The 21,446-nt window shown below is 38.9% G+C and overlaps 1 protein-coding gene and 1 non-coding gene across 2 annotated transcripts in view; both read right to left on the bottom strand.

Annotated features, from left to right (window-relative positions):
• SLC15A5 (solute carrier family 15 member 5) overlaps positions 1–21,446 on the bottom strand; it is a 65,530-nt gene that overhangs the window by 36,405 nt on the left and 7,679 nt on the right. The gene's annotated exons all lie outside the window — the stretch shown is intronic.
• TRNAH-GUG (transfer RNA histidin (anticodon GUG)) lies at positions 8,195–8,266 on the bottom strand. Its single transcript has one exon. It is a non-coding gene; the product is annotated as a tRNA-His (tRNA).

The following is a 21,446-nucleotide window of genomic DNA, read 5'->3' on the forward strand; positions in this document are numbered from 1 at the left end:
AATGTTTGGTATTTAATGTAGAAACTACATGTTTCTGAAGTGAGAAGGCACATTTTTTAGTTTCTTTGGCACACGGTTATGTCACCTGCATTTAACTATTGTCATGACCTTTGGCTGAAGTCCCAGCACACACAATTAACGAGCTACAACTAGTACAAAATACTACTGCTAGGATCTAATCCAGCATAAGGAAGGGTAAATATGTAGCTACAGCTATACTTTTAATTATGGAAATAAGAAAAGAAAAGCTCTGTTAGGGTACTATTGACAATACTATTCAGGTTGAGTTTTTCCTGTTTTTAATCCAGTGTTTCTGAAACCCTTGTGAAGAAAAATAAGCCCAAATAAAAATTATATATCTAAAACCCCTCAGAGACTGGGAATGAGGCTTATCCCTCATTTGCAACAGGTAGGTCATTGGAAGTTTCTCCACTTGCTGAAGAGGATTGTTTCATGTTACTCCCGTATGGTTAGATGTAGATACACATGCATTCTAACAAGAAGCCTTCTTCCTGCTCATCTTCTGCCTGGATGGCACAATGAGATAGGGACTGTGCAGAGGCCTAGATCTCTCCATATTGGCCTCTAGGATTTTTACAGCCTCCAAAAATTAGTCCAGTAGCACACAAGAACCTCAGCAAAAGGCAATGTCCTTGGTCCAAGCATGAGCCTCAACATGGAACTGGCTTGCCTTGTCAGAGGCACTCAAGCACTTACAACCAAACTATGGTTGCTTGGTGCCCACAGAAAGGTACAGGATGACCTTAGACACCAATCTTTTGTCACCTAAACCTCCAGATTTCAACACAAACCAAGTCATCTGCTGATTGTTTATGAGTTTCACAAATGATATACAGAAATGCTGTCACTGAATCCATCTAATACTTTCTTCCTACAGTTCTCCAAAGAGATTTTGGTGGGGAGGCTGAGTACACTGTACCTAGGTGAAAGGAGAAGAAAAACTTGGATTCACTCTTCTCTCTAGCTTTCATTAGTTAGCTGGAGTAAAACTAAGCTTATAAAAAAGCACCCTGAGTTGTCTTTAAGGCAGCATGTGTCCTACTGATTTCTGACATACTAGTTTCTGTAATGTGCTAAAAGTGATTTGGCTATCATTTCAACCAAAGCATGCTTTTTCATTAAAGTAAGGTCAGTTGTTTTGTTTTGAAATCATCAATACGTAGAAAAAGAAGAGTGGTGCCAGACAGCAAGTTAGTAAAGAGGGAAAATAGTATGTTGCTATCAAAAGTATATAAAAAATAGAAATAAAAAAGTACATGTCTAAGCAGTTTTATTGCAGATGCATGATTTTAAAGGCACCCTCGCATTCTCAGTAAAGTGTGCTAAACTCCAGCAGGAAGGTGCTCTTGAAAATCAGTGGACATTATGACAGTATGTTCAGTGGTTTGCACTGATGATACATGAGACTGAGAAAATTTTGTTAACTCATAAGTATGGGCAGTATCTAGATTTAATTTCTCTGGATGTCTTGCCACTGAACATGACAGGTGGAAAAAAATAACCTGACAATAAATTTCAACCTAAACATAGTGGATTAACTTTTCCAGCTTCAGTTACTGTGTAACCTGGTTGATATTGACTGAAACAAGACTAAAGAAGGCTGACACAATCCTTGCCACTGGTGGAACTGGTGGGTGCTGGGATGTCTGTCCCAGGGTAGTGATGTCTTCAGCTGCAAAGGTTTATGAAAGGAACAGGAACATCTGTCCATGCCTAAAATGATGAAACCAATACATCGTGTAACTTCATAGCAGGCTGTACTTCTGACCTCTGCTATTTGATGACTTGAATGCACGCTTTTCTGACTACTTACAGCAGTTGAAAGATATCACTGCATTTCCAAAAGTATAATTACTTCAATTTAAATTCCACTCTGAGATATGAATTTGTATTTGTATTTTTTTTTCATCTCCTGCTTAAATATAAACTATAACCATCAATGACTGTTACACCTGCTATGGAGTGCTCAGGCAGAATGCTTGTCATGGTTGATACAAGAACTGCCTGCAATATCTGTCTGTTCAGTCTTCAAAGCATGGAAGTAAATTTGGAGAATGAAACCCGGAATAATTATTATTAACCTTTTTATGTTTGATACATCCTTAAGATTAAGTGTTGTTGGTTTTTAAACACTGGACTTTAACTTTCACTCTTAATTGATTCTGTGTTTCAGGATAGAAATACAATTGCTTACATGGATTACACTGTATTTAAAAATAATCCCCTGAGGTACGCAGTATAGTACATTTTGAACGCCCCCTCCCCCCCTTTTTTTTCCAGAGAGGTATGCTTGAATGTGTGATTCCAAAACAGTATAATCAGACCAAATAGCTTTATCAAAGATAGCAATTCAAAGCTTTTAGTGCAAATGCTTACACTTAGAAATTCTCTTTGTAAGATTGTGTTTACAGACTCTGCCACAATAGGTAAAGGAACAAAAATACCTTTGATGATTTAGCAGAGGAAAGGGTAGTACTGAAAAAGAGATGAGAAAGAGTGGGATGCAAGACACTATTGAAAAATAATTGATACTGTTACAGGGAAAAAAATGAAAAAGAAGGACAAAGATAAATAAATTTGGCATTGGGTGCTCACATTTTACAATTAGATACGCAAGCGTTTGTGCCTCAGTAAAGTTTTGTCATGTTCATCCTACATATTGACCTAAAACCACATCTCAGTTTCTTAGATTTCCTCCGTCTTGCTTTCTCCTTGACAGACTTTTTGAAGATTTTAGATATGAAATCTCTTGCTGAGACGTATATCAAGTAATTATATTTGTGGCTGAACAAATGAAGGTGGAGGAATGCAAACCAGGTTTTGGTTATCACACCAGGATGTAACAAGAAAAGAAGAACAAAAGGATCCCCTAATTTCCTTATCCAGTTCCTCTGGCCAAATTGGAAAAGTCAAATAGAAACTTAGGTGCAATGCAATGCACAAAGGAACCACACAGGCTACAGTGTTTAGTAATGTTACAGTCATATCTCCAAAATGATTGCTTTTCTCCATGTGTAAGAGTGTGCATGAATTTTGGAGGTAAGGCATCAGGCTGTAAGAAAAATATGTCAGGAAGTGACCCAAGAAATCAGTCTGCACATGTATAAAAGGAACCAGTACCACAGCATCTTGCAAACAGAGTTTTGGTAAAGACTATGTTTCATTTTTACCACCACAGTATCTCTCTACCTGCAATACATAGTTCCCTTCAGTCCCCTTTGCCCAAACAAAGCACTACAAACATACATAAGAAAACAGTAAGACGTTAAGGCAAGTACTTTAGAAGCAGCAAGTGCTAAACTTTGGATGACCTGTGCAGAATATGTTCAGATTTTTTTTGTGTAAGTTGTGAATAGTCTTTAATTAAAGAATAAAATTTCTTAATAATCTCAAAGCACAAGATGCGTTTATTCTGGGAATAACTGGCATGAAATGAGAGTTTCTATAAAACTCAGCTTTATTTTATGCAGGGTGTGGGAAGGTTTACCCCTAAGGACTGATTCCCTGACCAAGGAGATCCAGTTGACTTCCACCTTTCCCTTCCACTCTCCACCTTTTTCCATCATTATTCCTCTTCAGTCTGTTCCCAGACTCCTTCCTTCTTTCACTACCTTTTTCTTAAGTCTCCCATTCTGCATCCAGAATTGCTGCCTTTTCTTTGATGGGGATGGAGAGGTAAAGAAAGAGGTGAAAAAAAAAAAAGAGATAAGCTGCTGAGAATTTAATTTTCTTAAATATAACAATACTTTAAAAGTTGAATGATTACACTACTTGTCTATGTAGTATAGAAACTGACAGAATTATGCTTGTCAGGCAAGACTCCATGCAAAGCTTGCCTGCTTTCATGTCTGCTACTCCTGTGGCAGCCTGGTGCTGGACTGCCTTCAATCTGTCAGGAATTACAGATGTTCCAGAGCCCACGTCGCTCTAACCATCTACCAGGGTTCAGGCCAACAGCTGGAGTTTGGAACAGCTGGAGCACACCAGGATGGGAACACTGCTTCCATCGGTGAGAACTTAAAATTTTTGGGCCTTCTTCTGAAGTTGCCATAAACACAACTTCAAAAATATTGACTAACTCTGTCTCTACTTTTTTTAACCCTTTCCACACTGCAGGCTGCATGGGTGCTATCTGGGATGGTTGGGAAATGGAGTTTTCCTCCTTGGTGTTCCAGTGCCCAGAGCCCCATCACCTTCTGATGGTCAGAAGTAGTAAAACCAGCAAAAACACATGTAGCTGCTGTATGTGGTCTGGTACATGCTTAGGAGCAGGGAGGGGATGGGGTGTATTCTTTGCAAATAAAAACTTCTGAAGATGCAGGTGAAGATCCAGCAATCCTTCCTGGGCATATAAAACTGTGATTTCAGAGGAACATACAGTTACTAAATACAGCCACATATTTAGCATATTTGGCAAGAGTTTCAAGGGATGAGGAAAGCTCTGCTGGTGCCAGCAACTTTCCATAATTTCAGCTTCAGGTTCCATGGAAGATATGCAATGAACTTATGTCTCCCAAATTACCATACCTCACTACAGCAAAATAAACACTGAATTCAGATTTTTTTTTTTTAACATCTATTTATCATTGATAGCGCGTATAACTAGGACTGTCTCCTTCCAAGAGAAAAGAAGTATGCTTCTTGCTGAAAAAATGGCGAGCATATGCTTAATGTGATTGCAACTAACTGTTAATATTCAGGCAGCTGATGGAGGAAAAAATAGCAACGTTATATGCAGAGGTGCAGAGATGTTACATTTGTAAGATAATCTCCAACACAGCACTTGCAGCTCATGTTTATTCGCATACTGCGGAGGAATGTTTTCTAATCATCCAAAGAAGTTTACAGTGTTGTGTTGAGCTGACACCAGTTGAAATCAGGTCACCAAGCAAGCAAGAGATCCATAATGAAAAATGTTGTATAGCACATATGTGTGCTGTGCAAGAGGCTGCTGCTTCCAGTTTAGTAATGAAATCATGATGATTATTTTTTTTTTCCCAGTGAAAGATTTTGGCAGTCACACAAGCATGCTTTAATGGAGTTGTCGAGTCCTGAGAAGATCTAAGACTGAATCTTAAGTTTTACAGCTTTTTTCTGCTCGTAGTCACAGTGTGACTTTACCTCTGGATTTTGCAGGTTGGCCTCAGCAGGTATGACAGAGTTTGCCCTTCCCTGCGAAAGATGGAGAAAATGGAATACATTGACTAAGACCAGGTAGGATTTTAAGTCCTTGGCGGTGGATAAGGGGAAGAATAAGAGTTATGTTTCGGAACATGTGTATGAAAGTAGCCATTAATATATTTGCTATGATTTATAATAGTGTTTTAAATGCATCTTATCAGAGCACCAACTGCTTTTCAAAAATTTACTTGTGATTTTTTAAATGTGTATGTATATCCAGAGGTTCAACCTGATAGTCTTCAGGAGCCTCAATTTTCACAGGATATGTCTAACTAGTCACTTTTCAAAACATTGTCTGTTGCTAATTAAGTCTGGCACATTTCTGTCAGATAGGCAAGGAATGTCATTTCCCACATTATAGATGGGTCAACTATGATCCAGAGAATTTGTGCCCCCCTTGTAAATCAACAGCAGGGACACATATATAAATGAAGAATCTTAAATAAGATCAGAGGAGAAACTACAATCCTAAATAATGATTCACCAATGTTTTTCCAAAATCTCTACAAGCTGTGATACTGAGCTTTTTTATTCCCTAATCCAGAGCTGTGCTGACCATATCTCAGGAGTCATTGTAAAAAGATATATGAAGCTATATAGTTCCTACTCAGTGTGCATTTTTTGCCACTGAGGGACAGGATGCTTGTCCCCTGGCTGTTTTTCCCTGAATGTCAGTCAGGTAGATCACATAATGCAACCAGGTTCCCAGAGTAAATAACAATCTCTTAATTCTGAGGCAGTGTATGTCATTTGGAGTATGACAGGATCTCTTCATGTTCTTTTTTCTCAAAAATATACAGAGGACGTGCGGATTTCCTGGAGATCCAGTTTTTCTTGTATAAGGACTATCTGTCCCATTAGTTAGGTATTTTAGCATATCAGGCATAAGAAAATACTGTCCAAGTATTTTTTTTTTTTAAGTTGTGTAGACTATATTCTATTTTTTTACAACACAAGAAAATGAGCTGCTATCATATGTCACTTTGGAGAACATAACAGCTCTTCACTTCCTCTTTTTTAACTCTTTACTTCTTCAGGCTATTTAGTACTTTGCCTTTCCACACCCTGCATAAAATAAAGCACACTGAATATGTATAAGAAAGAGAAAAAAACAAAATCAAATTAATATTGCCACTAGTTATGGAACTTCAACGTGGCAGGACTCCACAGAAAGCAAGCACAAGGCAGTGATGCGTTCTCACTGGCTGTGAACTCCTCCTATACAACTCAAGCAAACTACATGAAACCAGCAGAAAGGATTTCTTGGATTTCTGGTACTTTCAATATTGCTTCCAGGTCATAAGCATTCAGCTGATGTCCCACTGAAAAATTCCATGCTTCCACTTTGCAGGAGTTTGTCACACATTATGTTGTCCCCTTCAGTACCTGGCTGGGGCTGGCTGGGCCACTGAGGAAGAAACCATCACAAAACTCCACAAGACACCACCACACCATTTCCAACTGGGCAATGCACCCAGAAGCTAGGACAACGTGAGCCTCATAGTAATACAGTGCTTCAAAGTGACGTACACCTTCACTTAACTAATAAACAAAATTATTCTAAGTGTAATGAGAGCTTTGTTAAAGTCTTATCTCAGTATACTTTTCTACTCAGCTGAATCATAGAATCATTAAGGTTGGAAAAGACCTTCAAGATCACCTGGCCCAGTCATCTCCCTACCACCAATGTCACCCACTAAACCATGTCCCTAAACACCGCGTCCAACCTTTCCTTAAACACTCCACCACCTCCCTGGGCAACCCGTTCCAATGCCTGACTGCTCTTTCTGAGAAAAAATGTCTCCTTATTTCCAACCTAAACCTCCCCTGGCGCAACTTGAGGCCATTCCCTCTGGTCCAATCACCAGTTATCTGGGAGAAGAGGCCGACCCCCAGCTCCCCACACCTTCCTTTCAGGTAGTTGTAGAGAGCAATATGGTCTCCCCTGAGACTCCTCTTCCCCAGACTAAACAAACGAGCTCCCTCAGCCGCTCTTCATAGGACTTCTGTTCCAGGCCCTTCACCAGCTTCATAGCCCTTCTCTGGACATGCTCCAGGGCCTCAATGTCCTTCTTGTAGTGAGGGGCCCAAAGCTGAACACAGCACTCGAGCTGCAGCCTCACCACAGCAGAGTACAGGGGGACGATCACCTCCCTGGTCCTCCTGGCCACACTATTCCTGATACAAGCCAGGATGCCGTTGGACTTCTTGGCCTCCTGGGCACACTGCCAGCTCATGTTAAGGTGAGCATCAACCAGTACTTCCGTATCCTTTTCCTCTGCACAGCTTTCCAGCCACTCTACCCCAAGCCTGTAGTGTTGCATGTGGTTGTTGTGGCCAAAGTGCAGGACCCAGCACTTAGCCGTGTTGAACCTCATCCCATTGACCTCTGCCCATCAACCCAACCTGTCCAGGTCCCTCTGCAGGGTCTTCCTACCCTCTGGCAGATCAACACTTCCGCCCAGTTTGGTGTTGTCTGCCATCTTACTGAGGGTGCACTCAATTCCTTCATCCAAATCATCAGTAAAGATATTAAAGAGGATGGGCACCCAACACCAACCCCTGGGGAACACCAGTGGTGACCGGTCACCAGCTGGATTTCACTCCATTCACCACCACTCTCTTGGCCCAGCCTCCCAGCCAGTTTTTAACCCAGCAAAGAGCGTACCTGTCCAAGGCACGGGCTGCCAGATTCTCCAGGAGAATACTATGGAAGACCATGTCAAAGGCCTTGCTGAAGTCTAGGTAGACTATGTCAACAGCCTCTCCCTCATCCACCAGTCGGGTTACTTGGTCGTAGAAGGAGATGAGGTTGGTCAGGCAGGACACGTGCCTTTCATGAACCCATGCTGGCTGGGCCTGATCCCCCGGTTGTCCCGCATAGGCTGTGTGACTGCATTCAAGATGACCTGTTCCATCACCTTTCCTGGCACTGAGGTCAGGCTGACAGGCCTGTAGTTTCCTGGATCCTCCTTACAACGCAAAAAATTTCTGCTGTGACTCGGATTCGAACCGAGGTTGCTGCGGCCACAACGCAGAGTACTGACCACTATACGATCACAGCCATCCTGTGCCTGGCACCACCACTGAGCACAAACTTTTCTACTCCAGCTGGTAGTGAGGATCTAGCACAACTCTAGCCTTGAGCTGGAAAGATACTGACCAGACAGTGAAAAGCTATCAGCCTCTGCAAACCTGCAGATACTATGGTTCACCAACTACCTAAATTGTATTCATACAGCTCTTGTCATAAGAAATATATTGGGTAAGTTTGGGGGCAGGTTAACTTGCCATAGACTCATAAACTTTATGTATATATATATATTTGTATATATATATATATATGTGTGTGTGTGTATATGTGTTTATTGCCTGAAACAGTTTCTATAAAAGTCTGCTTTCATCTTTTAAAGCAGTTCTGTTTCATCTTTTAAAGCAGTTCTGAAGTAAGCTAGATATCAATGATAGACACCCAGTAATGGGATTCTTTCTCTTCCTTTGTTGTTGTTGTTTTTCAGTAGAATGGGAGGAAATAAGTTCTCCAAAAAATCCCCATTTGGTGTTTCTAAATGCTGTTGAGGACAAGCCCTCTCCAGGAGTTTAAATTCCACAAGTTTAAAGTCCATTCTGTCCTCTGCCTGCTGGCTGCAGCTACCAACAAAGGCTTATTTAATGAGTGCCAATCGTGACAGCACATTTTGCAATGCTGAGGGACCAAAGGGTGCAAAACTTGCTCTGAGAGAAATGCCTGGTCTCCATAAGGGAGAGTGTGAAGAAAAAATAAAAAAATAAAAAAAATAAAAGACAGTATTGAGGAACTTCTGCTGGATAAAGGCTGAAAAATATTTTAAACCTCATTAGAAATATAAAGTTTGCCTATTTCTCCTGTTTCATACACTGTTCAGGCAATGAACACATATGCTGTCACATTCGTATTTTACGGGCTCTGTTTTTTTCCCCAAACCTTCATACCTCATACTTGAACTTTAAACTTGTGACAGTGTTATGTTCATTAGAATAAGAATCACTTGCTATTTCCATTGCAAAGCTCCCCCCAAGAGGTTATCTTAGCTGTTTTATAAATCATATCAGGAGGAAAGCTGGCATAAAGGTTGACAGCTCACTCTAGATAATCATTTCCCCTTCTCTTAAGTGACTTTAAGGAGAAAGGAGTGTGTAGCTTGCCAGTTCGGTTTTTAGTGGTCAAGCATCCACATGTAACTACCAGCAACATCCTGACTAAATTAACTTTTAAGCATTTTACTGCAGTACAGGAAAATCACAGTCCTGCTCATAAGGAGAAAGACTCAAACATTCATCAGCCATCAAGCTGTATTTTCTTTGTCCTCCCAGTGCAGTGCTCATTATGCACATTAATAAAACTAAATCCTGGGCAGAGAGACTGAAGGAAAAAAGAAAGAAAAAAGGAAAAGGAAAAGGAAAAGGAAAAGGAAAAGGAAAAGGAAAAGGAAAAGGAAAAGGAAAAGGAAAAGGAAAAGGAAAAGGAAAAGGAAAAGGAAAAGGAAAAGGAAAAGGAAAAGGAAAAGGAAAAGGAAAAGGAAAAGGAAAAGGAAAAGGAAAGGGAAAGGGAAAGGGAAAGGGAAAGGGAAAAAAAGGAAAAAAGGAAAAGGAAAAGGAAAAGGAAAAGGAAAAGGAAAAGGAAAAGGAAAAGGAAAAGGAAAAGGAAAAGGAAAAGGAAAAGGAAAAGGAAAAGGAAAAGGAAAAGAAAAGAAAAAGAAAAAGAAAAAGAAAAAAAGAAAAAGAAAAAGAAAAAGAAAAAGAAAAAGAAAAAGAAAAAGAAAAAAGAAAAAGAAAAAGAAAAAGAAAAAGAAAAAGAAAAAGAAAAAGAAAAAGAAAAAGAAAAAGAAAAAAAAAGAAAAAAGAAAAAAGAAAAAAGAAAAAGAAAAAGAAAAAGAAAAAGAAAAAGAAAAAGAAAAAGAAAAAGAAAAAGAAAAAGAAAAAGAAAAAGAAAAAGAAAAAGAAAAAGAAAAAGAAAAAGAAAAAAGAAAAAGAAAAAGAAAAAGAAAAAGAAAAAGAAAAAAAAAGAAAAAGAAAAAGAAAAAGAAAAAGAAAAAGAAAAAGAAAAAGAAAAAGAGAAAAAGAAAAAGAAAAAGAAAAAAAAGAAAAAGAAAAAGAAAAAGAAAAAAAAAAAGAAAAAGAAAAAGAAAAAGAAAAAGAAAAAGAAAAAGAAAAAGAAAAAGAAAAAGAAAAAGAAAAAGAAAAAGAAAAAGAAAAGAAAAAAAGAGACCTATCCCTTTAAAACTGCTCTGCTCCACCATGAACTGATTCCAGGCTTTTGAAATCAATAGGAATCTTTCCACATTTTTATTGGACTTTGGAGCCAATGTTGTCGGAGGAGAAGGGCTCACTATAGCGAGGGTAAAGTGGTGGGTCACTGACAATAGATGTAAGACTTTCTTGGAAGTTGATAGTGACAGCAGCAAGTATTAAGGAAGAAAAAGAATCTAGTGATATTGCTTAAAATGTATGCATGACTCATCTCCTAATTATTGCATCTATCCCTGAAATTGTTGTCTCTTATTTGAATAAGGATAATACGGCTGTCCTTTATAAAACAGATAATCCTGAAAATGTGTATCAGTAACTAAGATATAGAGAGCTTATTTTCTCACTGTCTTGTAATACAGAATCAGAAGACAAATTCAGTTCAATGCCATTGGGAAGAATAAAATCCAACCCTGATAAAAACAATACCTTTTTACATGGCATATAATTAGACTTTTAAATTAATTTATTTTGGATGCCAAGAACTTGACAAGATACAAAAAGGGAGTGGACATTTATGCAGACAATGAAACCATGTGCAGTTGTTAATTATGTGGAACAAATGTTTTAAAAAATGTTTTAAAATCTTATATTTCAGATATTTAACAGCTGTAAACTCACCAGCCCAAACTGACAAAGAAAACAAGTATTTTAACTTGGTTAGCTACCAATAAATAGTTAATTTTACTGGTGTAGAAATAAAGGAACTTCTGAAAGTAGAGCAGTCTGAATCTTATGCAATAACTTGAATGGAATACAGCCAATTAAAGAGATACTGCATAAAGCAATACTGCTTGCAGATATTACTAATTCTCAGTGTTCTCGTCACTTTATTAAGCTGCTCTTTGCTAGTACAATACCCCCAGGAAGCAGATGAACCTTATATCTAGTACACGCTGGTAGTTTCAGAGCTTGGCAGTCTATTTGCATTGATAGAAGAGATTACTATTATCACTGAGCTACTTACACATGTAGCTCTTAAAAAGACAAAGGACTACACAAGACGGCACCCAGTAAAGTGGGTCACAGTTGAAGGCATGTTTGCAGATAGGCGTGAGGACGCTGAACAGCTTCTACAATCAACTCCTTGCTACACGATACTGGCGCTTAGTTTCCAGGGCTGTCAGGCTCCCTCCCTTAAATCTGCATGAAGATGTTTTAAAACACACAGATTCCTTGTCTGGTACAAAACCATTGAATAACCAGATTTTTTTTTTTTTTCATTATCAATAACATTAAGAGTTTTCATTACCAGTTGCAGAGCTGTGTGTGACTTGCTGTTAAACAGGTTTTATTCCTAGCTCTCACCTGCCACCGGCTGAAATGCTGAGAAACAGAACTAGGAGGCAAATACAAAATCAGTACTGTGTTTGCTCTAAAGGAAACAAGGAAGCAAGCTGCTGGAAGCAAGCTGAACCAAAGCTGCTGCATTTTTTCTTGGGCTTAACTTGTTTTCAGTGTTGTAACATGTATTGTACTAACTGGTAAACTGTAGATAAAGGTCACTTCGTGCTCCTTGAATGCAAATTCATGGAAATGAAACTTGTTAGCTATTAAAAAGGAGCCCATGATTTGGGACATGAAGGACCATATCTAATTTCTAGAGAAACTACCTTAAGAAGGTAAGGAGTTACAACTGGCTTTATTTTTCGTGGACTTCACAGACAGAGAAATACTGACTTCTACAATGAGAGTCTAGTGGAAAAACCAAGCAGCTATTCCTGGGCTTGGCCTGCGTTTTTACTGAAGTTAAGACCAAAGTGTGTGTTTAACATGCAGGTCATAAAGAAAGAAAGTTGTTGCATCAGCGGGAGCTCCTGTCAGTGCTGTCTTAAACTCCCGGAGAGGAGTTTGCCTTGTGACCGGTGTAGTCACAGAAAACAATGCACTGTGGCTGGGTGCTGGGGTCAGTGATGAGCTTAGGACACAAAACAATAATCACTTGGGCCCTTTGTTCCCAGAAGCACAAGTGATGTAAAGCATCTTTCAAGAAGACAGAGGAATTCTCATGCTGGGATTTATTTATTTATTTTTTCCTTTGCTTTCGACAAAGGCCAGGATGGTATGCTCTTGGTATGCTCTTCCGCCTTTGCACTTCCCTGGCAGCTTCTGAGGATGTGGCTTCATTTCACCACTTATGCTCTCTGAGAGAGAGAAAGATCATTCAAGTGTGTTAATAATTGTTTTGGACAAGAAGTGCCAGGGAAACAGCTCTATGTGTGGAGGTCTGTTTCGATGAGAGTTAAATATCATTGTGTCTAGAAGGCCATTTACATTTTGTGTTTGATTTGGACACTGGAAATGATGTTGTTCTTATAAAGATCTAGTTTACACAGAATTCATTACAATGTCTGATAAGCCAGCTACATCTCAGCACTCTGAAAGCATCGGGGTATGGGTATGGGATGAAAATTTTGCCTTGTTTATTCCAGACTTACCTTAAAACTCTAACATATTTTGCACAGCCCTTTTGCATTTTTTTGTTATAGATGCCAAGCCATTAATATACTTTCCCACTTGTAATAACCTAAAATTAATGAATGAAATGTTTATTATTATGACCAGATTTCATTGTTTCTTGAATGTGGACAGTTCAGTACAATTTCTAACCTGCACGTGCTTGCCGCCTGGGGGCTATGAGTCATGTTTGTTTTAAAAGAGGCAGCACTCACAGACTGTCAGTCACCCGGGTTATTAGAAACAGAGCACTTCAAGAATTACTCTGCCACCTCCTCGCCTCTAAATATAGCTGGTGTGCGTGGGTCTAAGTGATTTAGCTAGTCTGAGAAAAGGTCTCATTCCAAATAATCAATTAAAAATCCATCATTTTAAGAACTATGTGGGCCTCAGGCCAAATGTGTCTTGGATGTAATATCTTTGACTGTTTAATGCTGATATTAATTATTTGTATTACAACTCCAGGTCCTAACTCAGAATGGGATTTCTTTTTACTAGCAGGTAACAAGGCCTGTTCCAAAGAGCGAGCTATTTAAGTAGGCATGATGGACAAAGAGCAGCAGAAGAAAATCATCATTATTTCCTGCTTCTCAGACGGGAAACAGAAGGACAGATTCAATGACCTGCCAAGGGTCACATAGGAAAAAGTAATTCATAAATCCTAGCACAAGGTCTTAAGCCAGGAGATTTCTTCTCATTCTTTAATCAATAATAAAATACCACAGATGTCTAAGTATCTAATATCTACAAAATTGCTCTAAGGTCTATAGGCTTGATAAAATTAATTTCCATTAAGAGCAATGGAATGTGAGGACACTCTGTACTGACCAGAAAAGTAGGCCTTGCATAATTTGCAGTCTTCTAATATTCTTTTAATAGAGAATGTAAAAATCAGGGATAGTCAAATTAAAAATAGAGGAAACAGTTGCCAAACCTAAGCTAAAACCAAAATAACTGATTCAAGAAGAAAACCAAATTAAAACAAAACAAAACAAAAAACAGGTCTAAAAAAGCAGACTCTATGAGTGAAAACATTTCTAATGATTTTTCCTTTTTCAAATTAGATAGTTGTTTGTCAGTGTTATGTGTTCTGTTGTCTTGAGCTTTAGGGGTGCACCTGGTCACATTTTTTAACTCCCTCATAGCACAAAGGACTACCAACAGAAATTCTCACAGAATCACCTACCTGAAGGATTTGAATTTCAAGGAAAACATCAAGAATCAAGGAACCTGAAATATGATCACAACAGTCAACAACGCTGAATTGCTTATGCCAATACCTGCAGGTTGTAAGAAAGGAGTTAAGCACTGTGGGAAAAGTTCATCCCTACTACCCCCATAAAGGCCACCACAGAGAGCTTCCAAAAATACCTGAACTCCTTACACCCAAATCTCTCTTAGTCTCTTTCAGATTTTTCCACAAATGTAACAGGAATCATCACTGTGTTGTGCAGTATGTAATCCATCCTCAGCATGTAGTGGGTATAAACTTTGAATCTGCCCATCCCCCTCTATTGCTTGTTGAACTGACTTTTTACTATTGCTCCAACTTAAGCCTGAATCTTGCAATGAGTTATCACCATGCCTTAAACTGGGCACAGTACACACATTACTGACGTTAATGAAATTGCATAGCTAAACATATATATCCAATGTAGCTGTTGTGACAGGTATGACTTCGTTTTTAAAGCACCTAGCTTAACTGGAACATGCAGCTATTGCTCCAGTTAAAATATCAAATAATAGTACTCATATTATTTTTAATAAAACATGCTACATTTATAGCACTGATGTTGCAGCAAAAAATGCAGAAATTAAACCATGTTTCATTACAACCTATCCTAGTCCTCCATCCTTGTCTATATGTAAATCAAACCAATTTAACCGTCACTGCTGTAAGATACTGTAAGACACTACAGTACAATACTATTTTCCTCATTTCCAGTGTTATATAATAAACTTTGATTCTCTCAGGAATTTGCACAGGGAGCTGACCAGTATTCCTTGTTAAAACTATTGCACAAAAAAGCAAAATTTTTTTTTTTTTTGCAAAATGCAAAAAAAAATGCAAAAATTAAATTTGTTACTTTATAAGACAAATTGAGGTTCTTGGTTGGCATGGACTTACTAGATGGAAACTTTGTCCCATTAGTGTTTATTCTGATAAGTTATCTTTAACTGTTGTAGGGCAAAGTTCTTAGGAAATACATGCCATTGCTATCACTCTCTGCAGTTGTGAGACGTACCCTCCAGATAGGCCCTACTCATTCAACATCCACCCTATTAATCTTCTTAATCACAAGGAAAATTCAGGTTTAAAGAAGGTGCCACTGCTTGTGGCTGGGCTTATTCTTCAAAAGCATACAAATAATTGAAGTCTTTGTGATCCACTTACAGAACACTGGTAGTGATAAGGCATTTAGTTTACAGTTACTAGTTTGACAATTTCACTTCTGTGGAAGTGTTAAGGCTGCTTATTTCTGCAAGAATGGTAGTCAAAAGACTTGACTTTAAGTGAGTATCAGCCCATTAATCAATGATTATATTTTATGTGTTTCTGAACTTATAGTAAAAGGTCACGAAACTTTCTAGGTGACTTGTTTATTCCATAAATTTTAGTAAAGGAAGGAAACTTGTGCTGATGCTCATGATTGAATGGAATGTCCATAGAGTTTAACAAGACCTTCTGTGGAAGACTGGTAGCAGAAAGATCACATTCAGGCAAATCAGGCAACTGTAATGTGCCCTTGACCTCCATTATGTAGCATTAATATCAATTTATCTGCCTTGTCATGAGTAGAGTAGAGGGAATACTGAGTGGTAAGTAGAGGTGATAAGAGTCCCTGAACTGGCTTCAAAAGTAGAGTGGGTATAACTTCAGACAGGCTTTTTAGAGCTTATAAATCAAAGAGTGCACCTGAAAATTCAGAACTAAATGACTGAAGTAACTTCATGAAAGATTTAAAAAAAAAACATGGATCAAGAGTAATGGTGAACATACACATAATTTAAATATATGGTGCTAGAATGTGCCCTTGGGTTATCAGGTTATGAGGGAGATAAAAGGATTCATTTATGCTGCTGGACATTATGTTTGCCTTGACTGCTGTAGACTAGAAAGGTAATGAATAGACTGAGTGCATCATGCAGTGCAGTGCCAAAAGCTGAGAAAAATGAAAGCAGGATCCCCCAAACGAGGGGTAGTCACTTAGCTCTATTACAAGTCTAAGAAGTTAAAGGGGAAATCCTTCAGCCTTACCTACAAAGAGCAGCTGGTTTCAGCACAAGGGAGGATAGAACTTGGCTTTTGCCCTAGAGTAAGCTTAACGGCTGAAGTTTCCTTTTCAAAAGGTTGTCCTTCATTAGGGATGGATCGAGTGTTCTAAGACATGCTTGTGAGTAAAACCTCTATAAATACCTGAGGGGACAATGTAAAGTGGATGGGGCCAAACTCTTCTCGGTGGTGGCCAGTGATAGGAAAAGGGGTAATGGGTATAAATTGAACTACAGGAGGTTTCATTGCCATATGAGGAAGAACTTCTTTACAGTTTGGGTGACAAAGTATTGGAATTGGCTGCCCAGAGAGGTTGTGGAGTCACCTTCTTTGGAGATATTCAAAACCTGCCTGTATGCAATCCTGTGTAACATGCTCAAGGTGACCCTGCTTGAGCAGGGGGCTTGGACTGGATGATCTCTGGAGGTCCCTTCCAACCTCATCCATTCAGTGATTCTGTGAAAAACTGCCCCATGAAAACCTGCATGTGGTATTCAGCAACAGGCTTCAGTGGAGCTATTGAGGTGAGACAGTTGTTGATTTCTGGGTCACCAACATCTGGTAGACATGGAGCTAGAAGGACGCTGTATGATTCATGAACTTGAGCTTTTAATTGAGCTTAGATATGGAGCATAATGGGAAAGGATATTTAACATTTACTGAACACAAGGTCTAAAGTAGTTGGTCTTTTCATTAACTTTGTTAGATTTCAGATCACCATCTGAAAGATCAAAAGCTACTGCACAGAGTATGAAGCCCACAGGCTAGAAGTGGAGCATGAAATCTTTATCCCTGCTATCAGCATATCAGGATGACTAGTGACCAAAAGTCATCATCTGACAATTAATTGTTCAGTTGGCTGTTGAAACAAGCTCAGGATCTTAGTTCGCTTCCCAGCAAATGACAGTATGTGACTGTTGCACCAGTATTTTAGTCAGGTGTCACAGGAGGGATCAAGAACTGAGTTGTTGTCACTGACTAGTTCTTCTCTCACCTCTTCCTGTAGTTCATTCAGGTCATTGTTGAGGTGGATATAACAAGCCTTTCTGCTCCTGTCCTTAGAATAGGGAGGTGGGAGCAACATGCTAAATATTATCTGCCCTTTTAGGAAGATTGTCATTTATCTGCCCTACCTCAGGTTTAGTTATCTGATTAATCAAGTAACTCCCCACTCAGTACAAAGCCTTAGAAATTGAATTTGGCCAATGTGGACCACATTATGATTCTCAAAACATCCTTTATTTGTTTGGATCTCATAAACTATGGTATAAGTGGTCTCAGTCTGACTGTATGTACAGTGCTCCATACTGTGCATGACTGAGTAAGATAATTATATTTCACAGTCTCTTGCTGAGTCTGAGTAGTACAGTACAAAATATAAAATGATATAGACTTCTTAAGTCCCTAAAAAGGGTTAAAGGAGGTTTTGAAAAACTTCTGTTGGAAAAGATCTGTTTGGTAGATGATTACTCTGAGCTCAAACGGGCTATAAAGTTTCAAGAAGAAAATATGTAAAAGGAATGAATATGACTGCTATTGAATAAGTTTTTGACAATTGTTGTCAGTAAGCTGATCTCATGAAACAGAAACAAATGAGTTTCTTTGACAAGGCAGTAAATGACTGGATTTGCACACATATGCCTATTTATTTTTTGTTACCACAAACACCATTTTCAAGCACACAACATTACAAACAGTAATAGCATGAGCACACACACACACACACAGAATCTTGAGGGGCCAGTGAACAGAAAATTAAATGCATCACAAAATAAAGAACCTTTTAAAGGAAGCAGTGATGATGGAATGAAAACTCAACAAAGCAAAGGAATTAATTCTGAAATCGGGGTGTGCTACTACCCAAGACTCTCTTGGACTGCAGTGCCCAAATATGTATCCACCCAGACATGGTTTATCTGATAGCAGTCATGCAACTTCACTAGAAATACTAAAGTAATGTTACCAGAATTTTCCCTTGTCTTAACACACATCCCATCCCTTCTCTGACTGTATTCTAATCTGTATTTTTGGACGGTGAAGGCAAATTACATTTAAAGGACAACTCTAATAGTAACTACACAATGGCTCTCTACAATTCATTTCACTTTTTGTGTTCCACACTCCCTCACAATATAGAGATCCTCAGTATGTAGCTTCTTGTAGATTCTTTACTGCACCAGAGCTATAAGTCTAGTTCACAATCAGCACAATCGGGATACTTTTCCCAGGACAATATGACATGGACTAGGAAGAGGATTTATGTCAGGTATCTTTGCTTTGTTCTTTTCTTAGGATACAGTCAATCACATTTCTCCTACTATCTCTTCAATGCGTAATTCACCAAAATCCCTTATTTAGCTTCACAAGAAAGTAATTTTCTAGTGTGAAGACCATTCATGCTACCATTAGAGGGCAATAATCAGATATTGCCCTCTGAAAATATTTATGTGTGTGGAAATGAGGGTAGGGTAAATAGCAGAAGGAGCTCAGTCCTGAATACTCTTGCTGTAGCTACCAGGGTGGGAAGCCATTCTTCCACGGAAAGGGACAAAATCCTCCTGTCCTTGGGGTAGTAACCTGGTTACTTTTTTTTTTCTTTTTACTTTTTTTTTTTTTAAGAACGCTTTCCAATTCTCAATTATTGCATAGCTCCTACAGTCACATATACATACACATGTATGTACTGGTGAGTCACTATAGCTACTGTCAAGGCCTTTTTTTGTTCCCCTCAACTTCAGTGTACTCAATATATAGTAAATGCCTTTGCCAATAGGAGATTGGCACATTACTGCTGTAAAAAAGAGCAAAGTTATTGCTTTGTGATCCTTCCTGAGTAAGGAGAGGTACATATGATATTCCATGGCTCAGAAAACCAGCAGGAAGAAAAACAGTTTTGCTCCATGAAGAAGTGACCAGCCCTAGATCTGTACCATCTCATGATGTGGTGACTTCTCTCCTGTTCTGAATCCAATCCTCTTGGCCAGGGTGCAGGAGATGGGAAGGGAAGAGGAAAGGGGTGAACTCAAGGCCTTTCCCTGCTGCATGGCAGAAGGAGGCTCTGTTCCTACTGCTAACCTCCACTCCAGACAAGGCCAGTGGAATACTTTTTCTGCAGAAGGGCATAAGAGAGTAGTACAAAGCTCCTGTGTGCACTGTGCACAGATAAGAAAACCTTGCCCTAAATGTGAAAAGAAAGATTACAGAGGGGAGAAAACAACAACCCAGCAAAAACTGGCATAGCTACTAGAACTATGTTATTGAGGATGCTATTTGTCATCTGCTGTATAGTAGAGCATGCATTTGGAAACAGGCTGGCAATTCCATTTCATTCACTTCTCTTTCCTATTCCACAAGTGTCATTGAAAGTAAGCAGCAAAGTCACCCTCTTCATGAATTTCTCAAACTGAAATGCTCTCCTGAGGATTGTTATCCTGCTGCTATGTGATCTAGTCTGGAAGCCTGCATGTACCAAATTAAAGAGAACTCTATGAATCAAAGCTGTGAGACCGAGGTATATAATGAACGCAAGAGCATATAAGGCCCAGACCTGCTCCTGCAGAAATGAGCAGCAAGGGTCTGACTCTGATTTTGCTTATCCAGCTATAAATCAAGAACAACTTCACTGAAGCATACATCAGTGAATAGTGAACAAACAGTCTTTCAGTACCAAGCCACTAAATTCCCAACATATCACGCACTGTGTTTAGTATAAAACACTTTCCCAGCTTGACTTTGTCTGCAGGGTCATCCTGGAAGAAAATGCTAAGGAAATGTTCAAACTCTGTCTTAAAAGAAAAAGTGGTTATGATACAGTTGAGAAGTGGATTAGCAGAGCCTACTGAGCCCCCACCAACTGCCCATCTGCAAGGAAAAAGAAACAGGGACACTTCTCAGAGACCAAACTAAGCAAGGCTACTGCTGTCCCTTTGCTGTACTTTCAAATCCCTTCTGAGTCCAGAGCTGGAGGCAGGATTTGATGACCAGACAGCTACGATGAAAGCTATTAAAAGATTCCATAAAATTTTATGTGTGTATGAGCACTCTTTTTTTCAAGCTAAAAAGACAGTGCAGCTAAATATCCCTTTGTAGAATGAGACTTAAAACATGGAGCATCAAGCTAAGCCACAACTGGGTTATATGGGCCAATAGATTTTCACAAGGACTAGTTAGAATTGCAATGGCAGAGAAATAATTAGTTGCAATAGAGTGTAACAGACAAACGCTGGTTATCATGGCTTGGAGGAAAGAAAGAGAAATGGTGTTTTTGTTAAGGCATAGTACTCATCAGAATGGCAAGGCTGAAGTTATGCAAAAGAAAATTGCCCATTTCTACCAGAGTGAAGAACACATGATTTTGTGATGTTCTTTGTAAATGGGACTGCACCAAAGAACATCACTACCAGAGAGAATAATTGCATCCCTGTCTTATCACCTCTTCATCTTTTTAATGAGAATTGCCTGGCAAAGCACCATGTGCTGGGTCACAACTTTGCCCAGAGAGGGTTTGTGTTTGTGTTTGTGTAGTGACTGAATATGAATTTGTAGCCTATTACTGGGCATTATAGCATTATATAGGCCACTAAATGAAAAATGGCCTTTTCCCCAATTACCTTTTAAATCATTTGCAAATTATTTATTTATTTATTTGTTTATTTATTTATTTTCCCCAAGCTAAAAGATGGAACAAGACACATACTCTTGTCTTGCTGCTGTGGTTTGTTTGTTTTTATTTCCCATCCCAGGGCTTTAGGGAACATGTCTCTGCTAAGTATTTCTGCAGCTGCTCAAAGGCAATCTTACTGCACAATACAGTATCTGAATAATTGTCCCAGGTGACTATTAAAGTCTACGGCTGCACCATAAAATCATGAGGAGTAATCTTGCACCGCAGCAGAAAATACCCAACAGCCAACCCTGCAGAGTGTCATTCCTGTTAGCAGAGAACTACTGCAACCAAGTAAAGATTCAGGAAGACAGAAAGAGCACAGGGAAGGCTTTGGACCTTAAATTGTTGCTTTTCTTGCCAACTAAGCAAAAGTTGTAAATGATTGTTAAATATTGAATTGTCTGTATTCATCCCTAGCCAACTGAAGTCAACGGACTTACATCGAGGATGACATTAACCCATTACATGCAAAATGTTTGTTTTTTTCCTTTCCTTCTCTCTCTTTCCCCTTACAGTTTTATATACTGCAGGAGAGGAACCCCTTTAAAGCCTAATGTATGG

This window comes from Anser cygnoides, chromosome 1 (assembly GCF_040182565.1).
Source record: "Anser cygnoides isolate HZ-2024a breed goose chromosome 1, Taihu_goose_T2T_genome, whole genome shotgun sequence".
NCBI classification, from domain to species: Eukaryota; Metazoa; Chordata; class Aves; order Anseriformes; family Anatidae; genus Anser; species Anser cygnoides.